Here is a 14,828-nt window from a genome sequence, read left to right on the forward strand (position 1 = left end):
TGGCATAGTCACGCCGCACAACGTTTATAAATACATAACCGCTGATGCCGTATGCTTGGACCATGCGGCATACAGAACAAAGATATCTGTAATACAGTACCTACCACTGCTTAGGACGCTCGCGCAGTTCGTAAACAGTCCCTTTGCTGGACAAGCTTAATTCAGACTGTAAGGTATGCTGCTATTACTTACCAAAACTATTTTATTCAGGGGCAGAAACGTCATCCATCGAACCAAGTAGTCACGCAATGTAACCTGCAGCGAACAGTTTGAACGCTTGTCAAAGTATAACATCACAGCTCCTATCGTAGCAGAACGGTACCCACGCTCACGCTGTTACGATCGTCGCGTATGTTTCATGGCTCCTAAACCGCAGCTTAGAAATAGAGGCTAATACTGCAATACGGTCACATTAGTGATTGGAACATTCAGAAATGCACAATTGATCTCCGAGGCTGATTGTAGACTCGAATACGCGCGCACACATCGCGCTGCGTGTTCCGTGCACCTCAACGCCAGCAGAAATTCCGGCCATGACGCCTTAAACCACTTCAGCACGTCTCACAAAACCGTTTACCACGTAGAATACGCACGTCATACTAAACAGACCGCACGACCGCGAAAACAAACGCCAGAACCTACTGCCGAGCGTATTGGGCTCGAGCTTCACCACTGGAAAAGCGGGCGCCACCGTCGGCGTGACGTGCTAGGAGGGATCACGTGGACATAGCGGACGCGTCGGCTGCTTCGGGAGTGCCGAAGCGAGCTGAAAACGAGCTTAAATTCCCTCGTACGCTGCGGTCCTCATTTAGTGGCGATATTTTCCCGCTTCGAATGTCTACTTTACAACGCTTGAAAGCACTACAATAGGTAGTGGCTGCCTTTGAAGGCGCGCAACATGGTAGGCTACTGCTCGGTGCCGCAGTGCCGGACGTACGCAACGGAGCCCGGTGTCAGCCTTATTCACACGTAGCCGCAGGACAAGAAGCTGCGTGAAGCTTGGCTCGCGAAACATAAAACCGGCAAACAGTCATCGGCTAGAACTCGGGTATGCAGCAAGCGTGCACAGACGCGAGGAAGATTTCTACTACGGCGCCGTGTCTGCGATGTTCGGAAAACGCGCACTGAGACGCTCGCCCGAGTCCGCTGCCCGACTAATGTCATGACGGTTTGGTTTATGAACTTGTCGATGCTATAGATATTGTCAAGTTCACTGGAGGGGAAAGGTAGCGGTAAGAAGCACATTAAAAAAATGCATGGCATATGGTCATGTTTGTGTTATTAATTAATGCGTTGGATTACAAAAAATGAAGCAGGGGGAAATCGCACGCTGAGAACACCGATAAACATACAGTGCGACGCAACTCGAGAAGTATTATTGAAACGTAGTCCAAGAATTTATAAGAAAAAAAAAGGCGTCAAAGTCTCTACAATGAAATTATTTTTGAACAGCTCTGATAGCGCCCACGCAACAATGGTTGCTTGTATGCTGTCAAATGCTCATATTCTGCAGCCTAAAGCTCATATGGCACGGTGCAAAAAGGCGCACGCGGCAAAAGCGAAACAGTGCGTGAACAAGCGTGCAGACGCGCAGTCGGTCGCTGCGAACCCGTGCGATCGCTGCATTGAGGCTTCATTCTATTACGCTCCATTTAGTTATACAAACACTATAAGAACATATTTCACATAGTTTGCTCTCAGCATTTACCTACCTTTCACGCAAGAAGCCGGTTCGGGAGAATCCATTGCGGCGACCGCGCGCAGTGGCGTTCACTGTACGTATTCGGTAAAGAGATATAGCGTCTGTAAACGATTCTGTGCTTTCATTATGCCCAAGGTCATTATTTAGACAGTAAAAAACTTCTCTCGATCCTTTCGAAAGTACTTGCAGAAATGTCCGGGAGAGCCCCCGCGTGGTTTTTTCAGTGAGCGCTGGCAGCAAAACCTATGAGGAGCGCCGCGTGATCCCTCATACTACGCCAGCGAGGCGCTTCCGATAGATGGCGACTCCGTAACTCCTCGCCGCCAATATCTGCCACGCAAAAGACCGCTTTCACCCAAGCCAGTATGGCGCTGCTCATAGGCGGCGCCACTGCGCTCACAATATGGCGGCGCCTACGAAAAAAACGGTCTATATAGTCATATAAGAAGCAAACAAACACTGACACCAAGGACAACATAGAGGAAATTACTTGTGCTTAATAAAATGGAATAATGAAACGAAGAATTAATGGGAATTAAAGTGGATGAAAAAAAACTTGCCGCAGGTGGGAACCGAACCCACAACCTTCGCATTTCGCGTGCGATGCTCTACCAATTGAGCTACCGCGGCGCTGTTTCCCTATCCACTATCTTGGGTATTTATGTGTCCTAGTAGAACCTTGGGAGTGTTAGCCAACGCTAAGACACACAGACTTTGGCGGCGGACGTGGAACGTCCTTCTTTCCGCAGGCGTCACGAGAACGTGATCTTTTTGGGTGAAGGCAACTGGTCAATAAACCCACATATGCTACCTAAAGGCACCCTACTACCTACCTGCTACCTACCTCGGGCCCCTCTCGGTTAACCCCCTTTCTTCTCGTTTATATATATATATATATATATATATATAACGGGTGAGCACTTCTCACCGTCTACGAAAACGTTATCGCTCAGCGCGGGACGCGCCCGCATGTATCGGAAGTTTCTTGAATGTTATCGATGGTTCTGTTGTCACCAAAACTTGTATAACCTGATTGCATGTGCGACACGAACTGCTTAGAACTTTCTGGAAGGCAAGAGAGCACTACCGATTACGAAGAATTTCACCCGCTTCGCTGAAACGAAAGCTCTGCCGAAAGGTAGCGCAGCCGAAGTGGCGAAAGTCTTCGTAGAGAACATCCTGCTGCGACATGGCGCGCCAGAAGGGGCGCCGAGAGAGAACGGCCTTTATAGCGGAGCTCGTTTAAGCCATTCTGCAACACAGCCAGACAAGCCACAGGAGGACAACTTCGTACCACCCGCAGACGAATGGTCTTACGGAGCGCCTGGATAAGACCCTCGCCAACGTGCTTGCAATGTACGTCGACGTCGAACACAAGACCTGGCATGCCGTCCTGTCGTACCGTAACCTTCGCTTACGACACGGTGGTGCAAGAAGCAACACAGATAACGCCTTTCAAGCTGGTTTACGGGAGGAACCCGACGACGACTCTCGACGTCATGCTGCCGCACTACGACGAAGAGAATCTTGACGTCGCCGCCTCTCCAGCGCGCCAAAGAAGCCCGACAGCTCGCCCGCCTGCGCATCACACTGCAACCTTCGACGGCGCTACGTCGAGTACCAGCCCGGCGACCGTGTTTGGGTTTGGACCCCTATACGCCGATGAGGACTTATCCAGAAGCTTTTACGCCGCTATTTCGGACCCTACAGGATCTTCCGATGCATTGGCGCTCTCGACTATGAGGTCGTACCAGACGGCATTTCGGTATCACAGTGGCGACGCTCACGACCTGAAATAGTTCATGTTGTGCGACTTAAGCCGTTCTACCAGCGCTAACAAACTGGGACATTGCATAACTGAACTTTGGACTTTCTTTTTTTTTTTTTGGGGGGGGGGGGGGGGGGACTGTGTTACTTTGGACTTTGTTTCTTAGTTACTATGTTACTTTTGGTTGATAAGTGTCATTTTGTGTTTCGCTCTCCTATTACGTTTGTAGCATCGGGACGATGCTCTTTGAGAGGGGGGCATTGACATGTGGTCTTGTTTATCTTTTACGGGTGAGAGCTTTTCACCGTCTAACAAATGTTATCGCTCAGATCGGGACGCGCCCGCATATATCGAAAGTTTATCTAATGTTCTCAACGGTTCTGTTATCACCGAACCTTGTGTAAACATGTACGCGAGACGCGAATTATGTAGAACTTTATGGAAGACACGCTGGCGCCACCGATTGCTCTGGAACATTCGATGACTTGTGCATAAAAAAGCCGACGCGCTTGACCGGCAGATCAGATTTTCGACGATCGCCGACTGCGCTCGCCGCTATCGCCGTTCTTTGAGCGTTACCTGTTTTTGAGGGCACAGGTTCGGGGCCCAATAAAACGCTAGTTTCATCGCCGTCACTACTACGTGACAATATGTATGTACATGCATCGCTTATCCCACAACCTGAAAAAGATAGCGAGCAGTCGCAATGTGCCGATCGCTTTTGCCGCGCCCCGCGAAAGCTGGCTGGGCTTTTCACCCAGAGTGTCTTCTGAAGAGAAGAAAGAGCCCGGATGGTGCGCCAAAAAGCACGTTCGGCGGTAGTGAATAAATGGGCGGTTGGCGTCGTCTACGAGATTCCGCTACCTTGTGGAAAGGCTTGCATAGGGCACACTGGACGGTGCATTAACGATCGCGCAAGGGGACATGAACTTTCAATTAAAAATAAAGGGAATGCGCTCTGTCAAGCTTGCATGTGCATGCCGGATTTCCGAGAAATCAACATTTCGGGTAAAAGCCAGGATGCCACCGCCCGGGAGCCGATGGAAGCATTCTATATATCTCTACGAGGAAAAGCTTGTGTAAGTGAACCATCAATTTCTATGATGGATAGTGAGAAGTGTTTCTTGCGCGGCTTGCTATAGTCTGCGTTTGTGACAATGTGATCACACGGTTTCGCGCGTGTGCGATTTAGCGCATATATTGATGAGCGACAAAAGGCAGTTGAAAGTTAGCGCTGGTCCGTGTCTGTTACTACGTCCTTGCGTTGAATTTTGCGCGTTACATTTATTTACTCACAGTACGAACCAGCTCGCCCAACAACAAGTTTCATTGATCCCCTATTCAAATACATGCAAAATGCAGAAATGATTTTACGACACAACCTCTGGATAGATATGTCAATGAAATTTGTTGCATTTGAGAGAAAGAGAGAGAGAGAGTTAAAATGTTACTGACTCTATTTAGCAGAATTTGGATTCAGACCCTGTAAGTCTTTACAAAAATTCCCCAAAACTGGAAAGTTTAAAATAAACCGAAGCACGAAGTTTCCCAATCTGTACTTCTGCATAAAAAACAGATAGTTATGTTAATAATAATAATATTTGGGGTTTTACGTGCCAAAACCGCTTTCTGATTATGAGGCACGCTGTAGTGGAGGACTCCGGAAATTTTGACCACCCGGGGTTCTTTAACGTGCACCTAAATCTAAGCACACGGGTGTTTTCGCATTTCGCCCCCATCGAAATGCGGCCGCCGCGGCCGGGATTCGATCCCGCGACCTCGTGCTCAGCAGCCCAACACCATAGCCACTGAGCAACCACGGCGGGTAGTTATGTAACTGCATCTGTTAATTGAGTATCTAAGGCGGAGAAAGTTGATATGAGTTTATAAGTTACGTGGATTTGTTCAACGCTTACGAGGATTTTGTAAAAGTTCATCTCGCAAATTTGTGGTATATTTCATAGCGGTGCATAGTACATGTACAGTTTAGATCTGTTATATGTTATTAAGTGCAGTTTACAGAATTGTAATATTGATATTCGCGTTTCAAATTTCAGGAATTTTTCTTTAAAAATTGGTAGCATAAATAAAAGCCTATTTAATTATAAAAGTCACTAGATTTTAACTTCTCTTAAATGCAACAAACTTCATCAAAATCGTTGCAGTGGTTGCCGAGAAAAACGATTTCTTTGTTCGCATGTATTTCGATAGGAGCGGCCGATCTAAAGCTTCCTCTTAAATCGAGAAATGAAAAAAAAAATATTCTCCAATCCTTTACCCACACGCTCTTTCACCAGACAAAACGAAGGCGCTTCATCGAATAATGTTTTCTTCTTTATTTATTTATTTCTTCAGGCCTGCAGCGTTCATTTCTTTAGTAGCTACAAGTACGTGGAACTTCCTCTGCCTTTGATAAAGAAAGAATTCTTCAAGGGAGTCTGCTGTTGGGCTAATGGCACGTGGCATTGAAGCGAGTGGCGAACCGTCCTTATGAATACTGAATCATAAAAAAGAAAATGAATACATACATGGCCTCAGGGGCTACAAGCATTTCTGCGAATTTATGTACATAGTATTTAAAACCAAAATAAAGCACTTATCTATAGCGGGACAAAAAAAAAATATGGTCTCCAAACTTTCCTGAAAAATTGCTTCTGCACAAAGGCAAGTGAAGTTGCACAAACTAGCAGCTACCCAAGAAAGGAAGAAGAAAAAGAAAACATAAGCTTTTTCATTGAAGTGCTTTTCTTTTGTCTGCAGAAAGACGGGGTGGGGAGATGATGTCAAAGTATTATAGTTTTGCGTTTTCTTTCATATTTCTTATTTAGAAAAAAAAAGAGAAGTGGGAGTGGGGCGGTGCTGGTACAAAAGATAGCTTTCGTCTTTTTATAAGATTTATTTCACAGAGCTTTAGATTTCCTCTTATGACAATGGAAATAACCAAAATGCAAAAGCTATATACCATGTGAACTCTTCATGGCGAGTGCGTAAAAAGCGAGCAAAGCTGAAAGTGGAAGGCAAAATTGGCAGTGCCTACTCGGAAACTGACCGTGGAGTACCCGCTTCCTTTTCTTTTTCTATTATAACTGCTGCCCCTAGAGCGGGAACGAATAATGCGCACAACGCTTAGCGAAGTAGCCAAAAGAAAGGAACGTCTGGGGCGAGGCACGTGACCACGACTGAGTAGCAACAGGGCAACAAAACTTCCTACGTTCCCTCGTTTCTTTGTTTCTTCCCTATACGTTCCCTATACGCCTTTTCTTCCCCGTCCTTTGCCAGACCGAATCAGGACCACTGCCGGCCACGCGATTAGATTAGCCGCGCTCCTGCAGAGCGGAGACGCGCATGCTTGTGCCGTTCCAATCTTCGGGAGGGGGCATACCGAACATAGTCTCGCGTATTGACCAATCGTTTATCGCGCTCCTCCTTCCCCGTTTCCTCGCTCCTTTCATGCAGCGGAGTCTTCCCGAAGCTTGGTCTCGTCAGGTCCCCCCGCGAGGCTTGCTACTAGATTGCCTTGCTTTCAAGTTAGGTCCTGCTCTCAAGACGTCTTCCTCGCTCCGTCTGTCATTTTCGCGTATGTAGCCACTGATCGATTCCCCGTTCCTTCCTCTCTCTCTCTCTCTCTCTCTCTGCTTCTCTCATTTGCTTTTCTTTCTTTCCTTTTTTCTCCGTTGCGGTCTCGGTGGTCACTGATTTTCATACAGACGCGGTGATTGGCTCCCGGTGGTCCAGCGGTCCCCGATTGGCCTTGATCGCCAAGCGAACTCGGCTTGGCTCATTTAGGCGGCCGTCTATTGCTCCGAGACGTGCGTCGCCGTTCTGCTTTTATTTTTTGTTAGCCCAGTACACGTAGGCGTCCGCAGCGATATGACTTCGCTCCGGTGAGTTCCAAGTTGGCTTACTGTGGTCGATCGTGCTTCCAAATGTGCTCGGTCTATTTGGCACCCTAAGTGCTGGCGACGTGCGAGAAGGCTTGGCGTTTGGCACCCTAATTGATCCATGTAATAATCCGGTCTCCCAGAAAGTTCCGTTTACGTAGCACTCCAGAGAGCTTGCGCGTCGGCCCGACGGGGTCTATAACTGGTCGGCGCCTTACGTGTAGCGTTTTGGTCGAAGAAGTACGAAAAGATTGGGAAAATGACAATGCATACTACAGTATTTATTCGCATAATGCTCGTACACTCCACGGTGGCCAGCAAAAATTTGTTAAGTAAGGCGTCATCGAACCCTCCAACGTCAGTGTTTACACCGACTCTGAACAGGTCGGACCAGACTCACTTTATTTTTCTTTTTAGTGACTGTATGTTTAGCTATATTAGTGTCTGTAAATAAAAATGTATTTGCTGTTCCTGCACGTATAGAACCTGTGCTCCTATTAGAAAGGTAAGTGCTGTTCTGAAGTACTATTTCGTTTAAATTTACAAATGCTGGCGTGATCGAGCACCACTATTTACAGCCACTTTATTTTATTTAGCCCCTACCCGCGTAATTATCGCACCCCCAAACATCGCATCAATTTCCACGAAAAAAAGCGCGAATTAATCGAGTACATAGGGTATAATGTAACGCAGCTGATTAAATAAGCAATAGATAACAGGTTTGTCCAGTTTATTGTTGACCGCATTCTCGCGGTTCTCGTTTAACGTTACTGATTGCGCAATGTAGATTTCTCTCTCGTTTTTATTTTTCGTATAATTGCTTCTTTACAAACGAGAGAAAGAGCTGCTACGCCATTACCAAGCAGCCTTCTTAAACACTTCACAGATAAGCGCGATGGTGTTGCTCAGCTGCGCCGTAAGCACGTGATGGCAGTCTTTCGACCTCGGCCACTTCCGCCAATATGCGGAGGTTCCGCTTCTTAGACTTATGATTTGTGTTTCTTTATTTGCTTTGCTTCTACAGAACGCGACTAGCGCAGCGGAATTGTAGCGAAGCTCGTACAGGCAAGTAGGCGTTCATGTGTAGGCGGTCATCTCCCAGGCACTTGCGCCAATAGGCGGCCTCATTTCAGCTCGGCTTATTTACTTTGGCGCCGCTATCCATGGTGTGCAGAATAACAAGACATGCGCTGCCCTCCCGTTCACCCTTGCACATTGCAGACGATACTGTTGTCGCGCCTTACTTCTGCGCAGAAGCTATGCGCTTATATATATATATATATATATATATATATATATATATATATATATATATATATATATATATATATATATATATATATTTATATCGTCTGCGCACCAAAACCGTCTTGGCGGCGGCATTATCTATTCAAAGAAGGCCGGCACTGCGTGCCCGGAGCAGACGACACGGTTCAGGAACAGCAACAGACGAGACAGTCGTCTGCACGGAGGCTTTTTGCAGACGACGCGGGTGGCTCCCCCGCGGCTTCGCGCGCGTCACTTGACCTCGAGTCATTAACGACGATTGGGCGCTTCCTGTGTCTCGTCTGCTCTGCTCGCGGCGGCGTCGCCTGCCACCGCGTTCCTGTATGCACATTTCCTCCCTGTCGCCTTTACTCCCTGTTTAATAGCACTCCGGCTTGTTAAACAAAGTGTCGACGATTGGCGTCAATTTGTCGCATATATGTGCGCATGACGTCGGTCGGCGACGATTTCGCTGCCTAACGCGCCGACGTGATTCCAATTTCTTTCGTCGCGTTCACTTCAACGCCACTATATTGGGGGATTAAAGAAAGCAGCGAACATCTGTACCTATAGAGTGAAACGATAAATTATGTCCAAAACAAAGGAACCTGACGGAAAATTATCTGAGCGAATTTACAGTTGCGCGACTACGCTGCATAATATTATGCGGGGCGCCACCAGGTTCAAGAATGGTACAGCAGTTGGCCTACCATGTGTCAGGCGCTGGAGGCATACCTGCTGTATGCAACCGCAGATTTTTTTTTACACATGGAGTACCGCAAGGACCACCTGGCGCTAAGAATCTGCATCCACCATGTAAATTGCGTGTATCAATGTACCGGGGAAAAAGACTGGCAAGGCTTTAAGCCAGCCTTGGGCAAAACCGGTGCGCTTCTGGCGGTGTAGAAAAAATACAGAAAAAGAAATAGATAGAAGGAAGGAAGGCTTTCCCGAGCTGTCAGGATAGACGCTCATGTTCTCGGCGAACACCGCGCCGTTCGTTTGTTTTGTAAATAGAGGCGTGGAAAAGCAACAGCTCTCCTTCTCTCTCTCGTACTTGGCTGAGCGGATGGATACAGGCACGAATTCGGAAAAGAAGGCCAGAACGACAAGGACGGCTCAAGTAGAGAGTTGGATAAAAACTCCGGAAAACACATCACGACAGAATATACACAAGAGCGCCAAGAAATGATAATGAATAAATAATATAAGCACTTCTCATGAGCTGTGAATGCGAAAGCATTAATGTCGCATTGAACACCGCTGAGCGCTCCTTCGAGTACGAACTCGCGGGCAAGCGAGCGCTCTGAGACCCTTGGCGCGTTTTGATTACGCCTTAACCGAGGATCAGTTAGAACGCAGGCGAGGGCTTGCGCGGACAAGAATCGCGCAAATAACACAGGCTTCCGAAAGAGGGGGCGAGAGTGATTTGGCGTCGCGGCGATGTCTTGTCTCCCCCATGCAACACCTGGCGCGCTAATGCAGCAGCAGGTGTGCACTTTGGCGCCCTCGTGTCGGGGTGCAAAAGCGTGGCGTTGCAGCCGATGGGAATTTAGGTGCCATCTCGCTGCTACAGACGCCGGCTTTCTCGCTCAATGAACCATTTTACGCTTTCGCGTCAAAGCACAAGTACCTCGACCGAAGGTAGTCTTGTGCACTTTTTGCTTGCCTTTTCTTTCTTGCACGGTGAATTTCTTATTCAAATAGAACCGGTTAATTGTAGTTATTGGTTCATTTATTCGTTGATCGTCCTCAAAGTGCACTGTGCTGTGGGACAAGGCCTGTAGTGGGGCTTCGGAATTTTTGGACTAAGTACAGAGCGCAGACGTTACATCAAACGACTGAATCCTTCCAAGATTGAGCCCCGCCCACCTGAAAGCAACGGGAGCTTGCTCTTATAATAAGAATATCTGCAGATTAATAAAATAATCCACTTATGCTAGGCAAGCACCTCACCGTAAGCGCCTTTTATTTATCAAATTATTTATCTGTCTTTCTGTGGGCCTTTAACTGCTAACTAAACGGACGTGTTTTGCATTATGGCCGCATCAGAATGCAGCTGTAGTGGGGCGGTGAACCGACACGAGTAAAAAGTTTGATAGCTGGGCTAGTTCGTCTACTAAAGCATTGGTACAAACTGCGCGGCAAGACAGGGTAAGGAAGGGCGTTGCATTGTCTGTTCTCTTATCTCATGCCCCGTCTTTCCCCGCGGATTGTAGCTCAACAGAAGTAGTTCATTCATTAGTTCATTTTGCGACGAAACCTCTCGTGCTCGCTCGAACGTCGCCACCACCGCGGTCGCAACTAACATACCCACGTGATCGCCACGCAACCGAGCGGAAGCGAAGAAAGAAGGCGGCGGACGTCTTCACGCAACGTTGCACGGGATGCGCTCTCGGTTGGAGGAAGAGGACGCCTGTCTCGCGCTGTCGGCGCGAGGAGAGAAGATTGATGGCCGCCGGGATCGCGCGGCGGGTTCGACCGTGCTGCGCGTGGCAGGGAAGACGCCGATGTCGGGCACTCGCAGCTCGCCTAACGGAGGCGCCGAAGATCGTTTATCAGGGGAAGGAATGGAGCGACTGCTTACTTTTTCCCGGGAACGGCGCAGGAGGGCTCATTCGCGGGACGCCGACTTTCAACGCGAGGCTGAGTGCTGGCCGAGTTTTCATCGCGATAGCAATCACGTGGACACTCCAGGCGCGTTTCCGCCGTCACCGTGATGTGCCGTATAAAATCCAAGCACGATAACATCGTCGCCACGCACCGCATGCATGCATGTGCGAGTAAAACTCGCAAGGATCACCCAACCATCGCGGCTCAATCTCGCGCGCGCAGGGAGAGAGCAGGAAGGAAGTGCGCCGTCTTCTGTCGCACGCCAGGCACCGAAGGCGGGGGTGGGGGGTATAAGGTTATACTGCGGTGGGGAAAGCGATCTGCGATGTGGACGAAGTGCGCCGAGCCTAATGCTGGTAGCTTCGTATGCGCTGTGCTTTCGATGGTTCGCGTTCAAGCGAGAGGCAGCACGAAGGTTCAATTCGCTCGCTGCTGCTGCCACGCTTCCTCGCTTCAGCATTTTGACAGCGAGTTTCCGCGGTCATCGACTGAAGTGTGTTCATGTTTCCCTGTGCCCACGTGACACCGTCTTGTTAACTCACTTATTAAGCGAACGTTTCCAACTATTTATACGGCCGATAAAAGCACTATACTTACTTCGTATCTCTACTAATTTTCTATCTCAATCGATGCTTCGCAAAAGAGTACGCATTTGGGCTGGTTGGTTCATGATTACGAGCGATAAAAAACAGCGCTAAACATGCTTCGCCTTTCGGGCGAAACTGCGACTTTTTTGGCGACTAAGACGGAAACAAGCGAAATAAAAGAATACGCAAGAAAAAAGGAGCACGCGGGATGAAAGCTGGACCAATAACTGAACTTTGCTCTCACCAAGCGCATGCGCCAGCATTTCTACCGTGTACTAAATCTTGCATATGCGTTTCTTCCGTTGGTATCCGTCTTGGTTGCTCAGCTTTTAGAATGGCATGCGCAAAAGTTCAACGTGAGCATGGAAGTGGACAGTACGCGGACACTGAACGATGCATGTGCTTTAGCACGGTTGCACAACAGCCGCAGTACACGGCTGTCGTGCTATCGCGACGCTCTGTCTGCGTGATGGTAAGGCTCGGTGAAACTCTTTTTGAGAGCGACGAATTAAAGTGGTCAGAGCATACGACTACAGTTGGTAACAGTTGTTCAATAACTGTCGGTTACCTTAATTGATTTCTATTTTGCGTTTGCACATTTAATTGAACTTTCGAGCGAAAGAAACATGTAAATGAGGGTTCCCATATCTACAATGTTACGTGGCCCCGAGGAGAAATAAACGAAATCCGTGCACGACTACTATCGGCGAACCCGCCGTGGGGGCTTAGCAGCAGTGGTGTTGCGCTGCTAAGCACGCGGTCGCGGTATCGAATCCCCGCCGCGGCGGCCTCGTTTCGATGGGGGATAAGTGCAAAAACGCCGTGTATTGGAGGTACGTTAAAGGAATCCCAGGTGGTCAAAAAGTCCGTCACTGCGGCGTGCCTGGTGATCAGATCGTGGTTTTGGCACGTATGAGACCACAGGATTCTTTTCCTTTTTTTTTTATTTGCTGTCAGCGACTGAATGCTCTCCCGGCGTTTCAGAAGAAAGGCTTGTAATGCGTGCAGATCTTGCTTTCACTTTAAACAGTAAAGGGTCTGGTTTAATGCAGCTAACCTATTGCAATGCTGCTCCTTTTCGCGCTTCGTCAGTGGTTAAAGCGGCGCTCTGCTACCACCGAGATCCGCCGGTTCCGAACGGGGAATAAGAAAGGAATAGAATTGGAGCTTGCACTGTGCCGGCCGAGTTCTTTATTATTATTTTTTTTTAAATTTCACTCTTATGAGGCAACCCACGCTCCGGGAGCATCTGTACAGCGACAGCCTGGCGTGTCGACTGAAAGGCGGCTTCACTGCAGCTGCCTGGAGCGCTGGCGGTCCACTCATGCACCCAGAGCGGCCATCGCAGCGACAGCCGCCGGTTGGCTCGCCGACTCCTCAGTCACGTCCGGTCGTCGCCCTGTTTGCACCCAATAATGCCGAAGCCCCGAGCACACCGCGACCCCAGCAGGCCTGCCCGTCCCAAAGCAAACAGGTCAAACAGAAGTGACGGCGACGCGGACACCACCACCACGGGCCGTCCCGCTGGGTGACGGGTGTCAATTTCGATGACGGCCACACCGTCCTGTCCCCGCGGCATCGGTGGGCGACAGAAGTTTTTGCTTCTGGAAACTTTACGGCATCTCACGGTTCAACTATATAAATATATATATATATATATGGTAATTGACAAAATACTCTACGTAAAAAAAAAAAAGAAAAATACCCGACATACGGTTAGAAAATCGTACCTGTGAAGTGTCATTATTATTATCACTATGTATTGTTGCTTGTAATAGCGCATTGAAGTACCACGCTTGAAGACGAATGCTACCGGAGCTGTGTGACAAAGCGAAGTGTAAATTCGTGTTTTTGTCAATTCTTATTCCCCATAGTGATTATGAGGAACCGCACTGTGAAGGCCTTAGATCGTCGTGAAGCGATGCGCTGTGCGAAAACAGAGCCAGCCTCGTGTAGCTGTCCCTGTATACGTGAACCATGTTGGTGGCATCTTGACTGTAGCGCAGCATGTCGAATGAAGGACGATGGAGTCTCGTCCCGTGGTGTTTAACGCTCGAGCGCAAAGCGAGCGAACGCTTCGCAGGTTCCCTCTTCCTTCCGTTCATTTACGCTCGGTAACGCAACATGGTGCGACCGGAGGTGGGGTTCGGTGACCTTTCAACGGACAGCAGGTATGCGAATAATTACCGTCGGGCCAATAATGAACGCACGGCCGCGTCCTTTTACGACGCGTAGGCGCCAGCGCCGCGGTGTTTCACGCCGGAACGAAACGCGAACGGAACGCATTGGCTTTGTTTTCTTGTAGTACGTGTTCCTGTGCAACAGCAGAATAGTAACTGTCAATACTGCCTATATATACAGGGTGTTTCAACTAGCTTTAGCCAGAGTTTAAAAATACGCCGATGCACTCTACACCAAGACGCGGCGTGCTGCTCATCTTTGTATGTAGCGTGTCACGCTATTTTTCGGATTTTGCTCAATTCGATTATTAGTCAAGATTAATTAACCAACTTCTGAAGCAACGAAGTTAGGCAAAAAAATCAAATTAGAAAGTTGGAGAGCGCTTTGCAAAACGTCCGATTAGACAGGTTGTAACTTTCTACCTATTAACTATTAGTGTTTCTCAGCTTGCTGCGTATGCCTGCGAAATGCAAAAAAATACCGCGATATACCCGCTTGCGCGCCGTGATTGCAGCGCTCCCAAACTGTCCGCGCACAAACGAACACAGCATCTAGTAGAGCGTGCTGCCGCTTACAGGGCAGTGGCGAAGGCGTCGACTGCGCGATTTACGCCGGCGATGTGCTTCCCTCGCGGGGCGGTTCGTGATAGCGATGAGCAGCGGCAGCACAGCCGCCTAAACGTTGTGTTCGTTTGTGCGCGGATTGTTTGGGAGCAGTGCAACCACGATGCGCAAGCGAGAGCGCAATATATGTGTGTGTGTGTGTGTGTGTGTGTGTGTGTGTGTGTGTGTGTGTGTGTGTGTGTGTGTGTGTGTGTGTGTGTGTGTGTG

The 14,828-nt window shown here is 48.6% G+C and overlaps 1 protein-coding gene and 1 non-coding gene across 4 annotated transcripts in view; both read right to left on the minus strand.

The window, feature by feature from the left end:
• LOC142589543 (RNA binding protein fox-1 homolog 1-like) overlaps window positions 1-14,828 on the minus strand; it is a 555,879-nt gene that overhangs the window by 522,763 nt on the left and 18,288 nt on the right. The gene's annotated exons all lie outside the window — the stretch shown is intronic.
• On the minus strand, window positions 2,260-2,332 carry TRNAS-CGA (transfer RNA serine (anticodon CGA)). Its single transcript has one exon. It is a non-coding gene; the product is annotated as a tRNA-Ser (tRNA).

This window comes from Dermacentor variabilis, chromosome 8 (assembly GCF_050947875.1).
Source record: "Dermacentor variabilis isolate Ectoservices chromosome 8, ASM5094787v1, whole genome shotgun sequence".
Classification (NCBI taxonomy): domain Eukaryota; kingdom Metazoa; phylum Arthropoda; class Arachnida; order Ixodida; family Ixodidae; genus Dermacentor; species Dermacentor variabilis.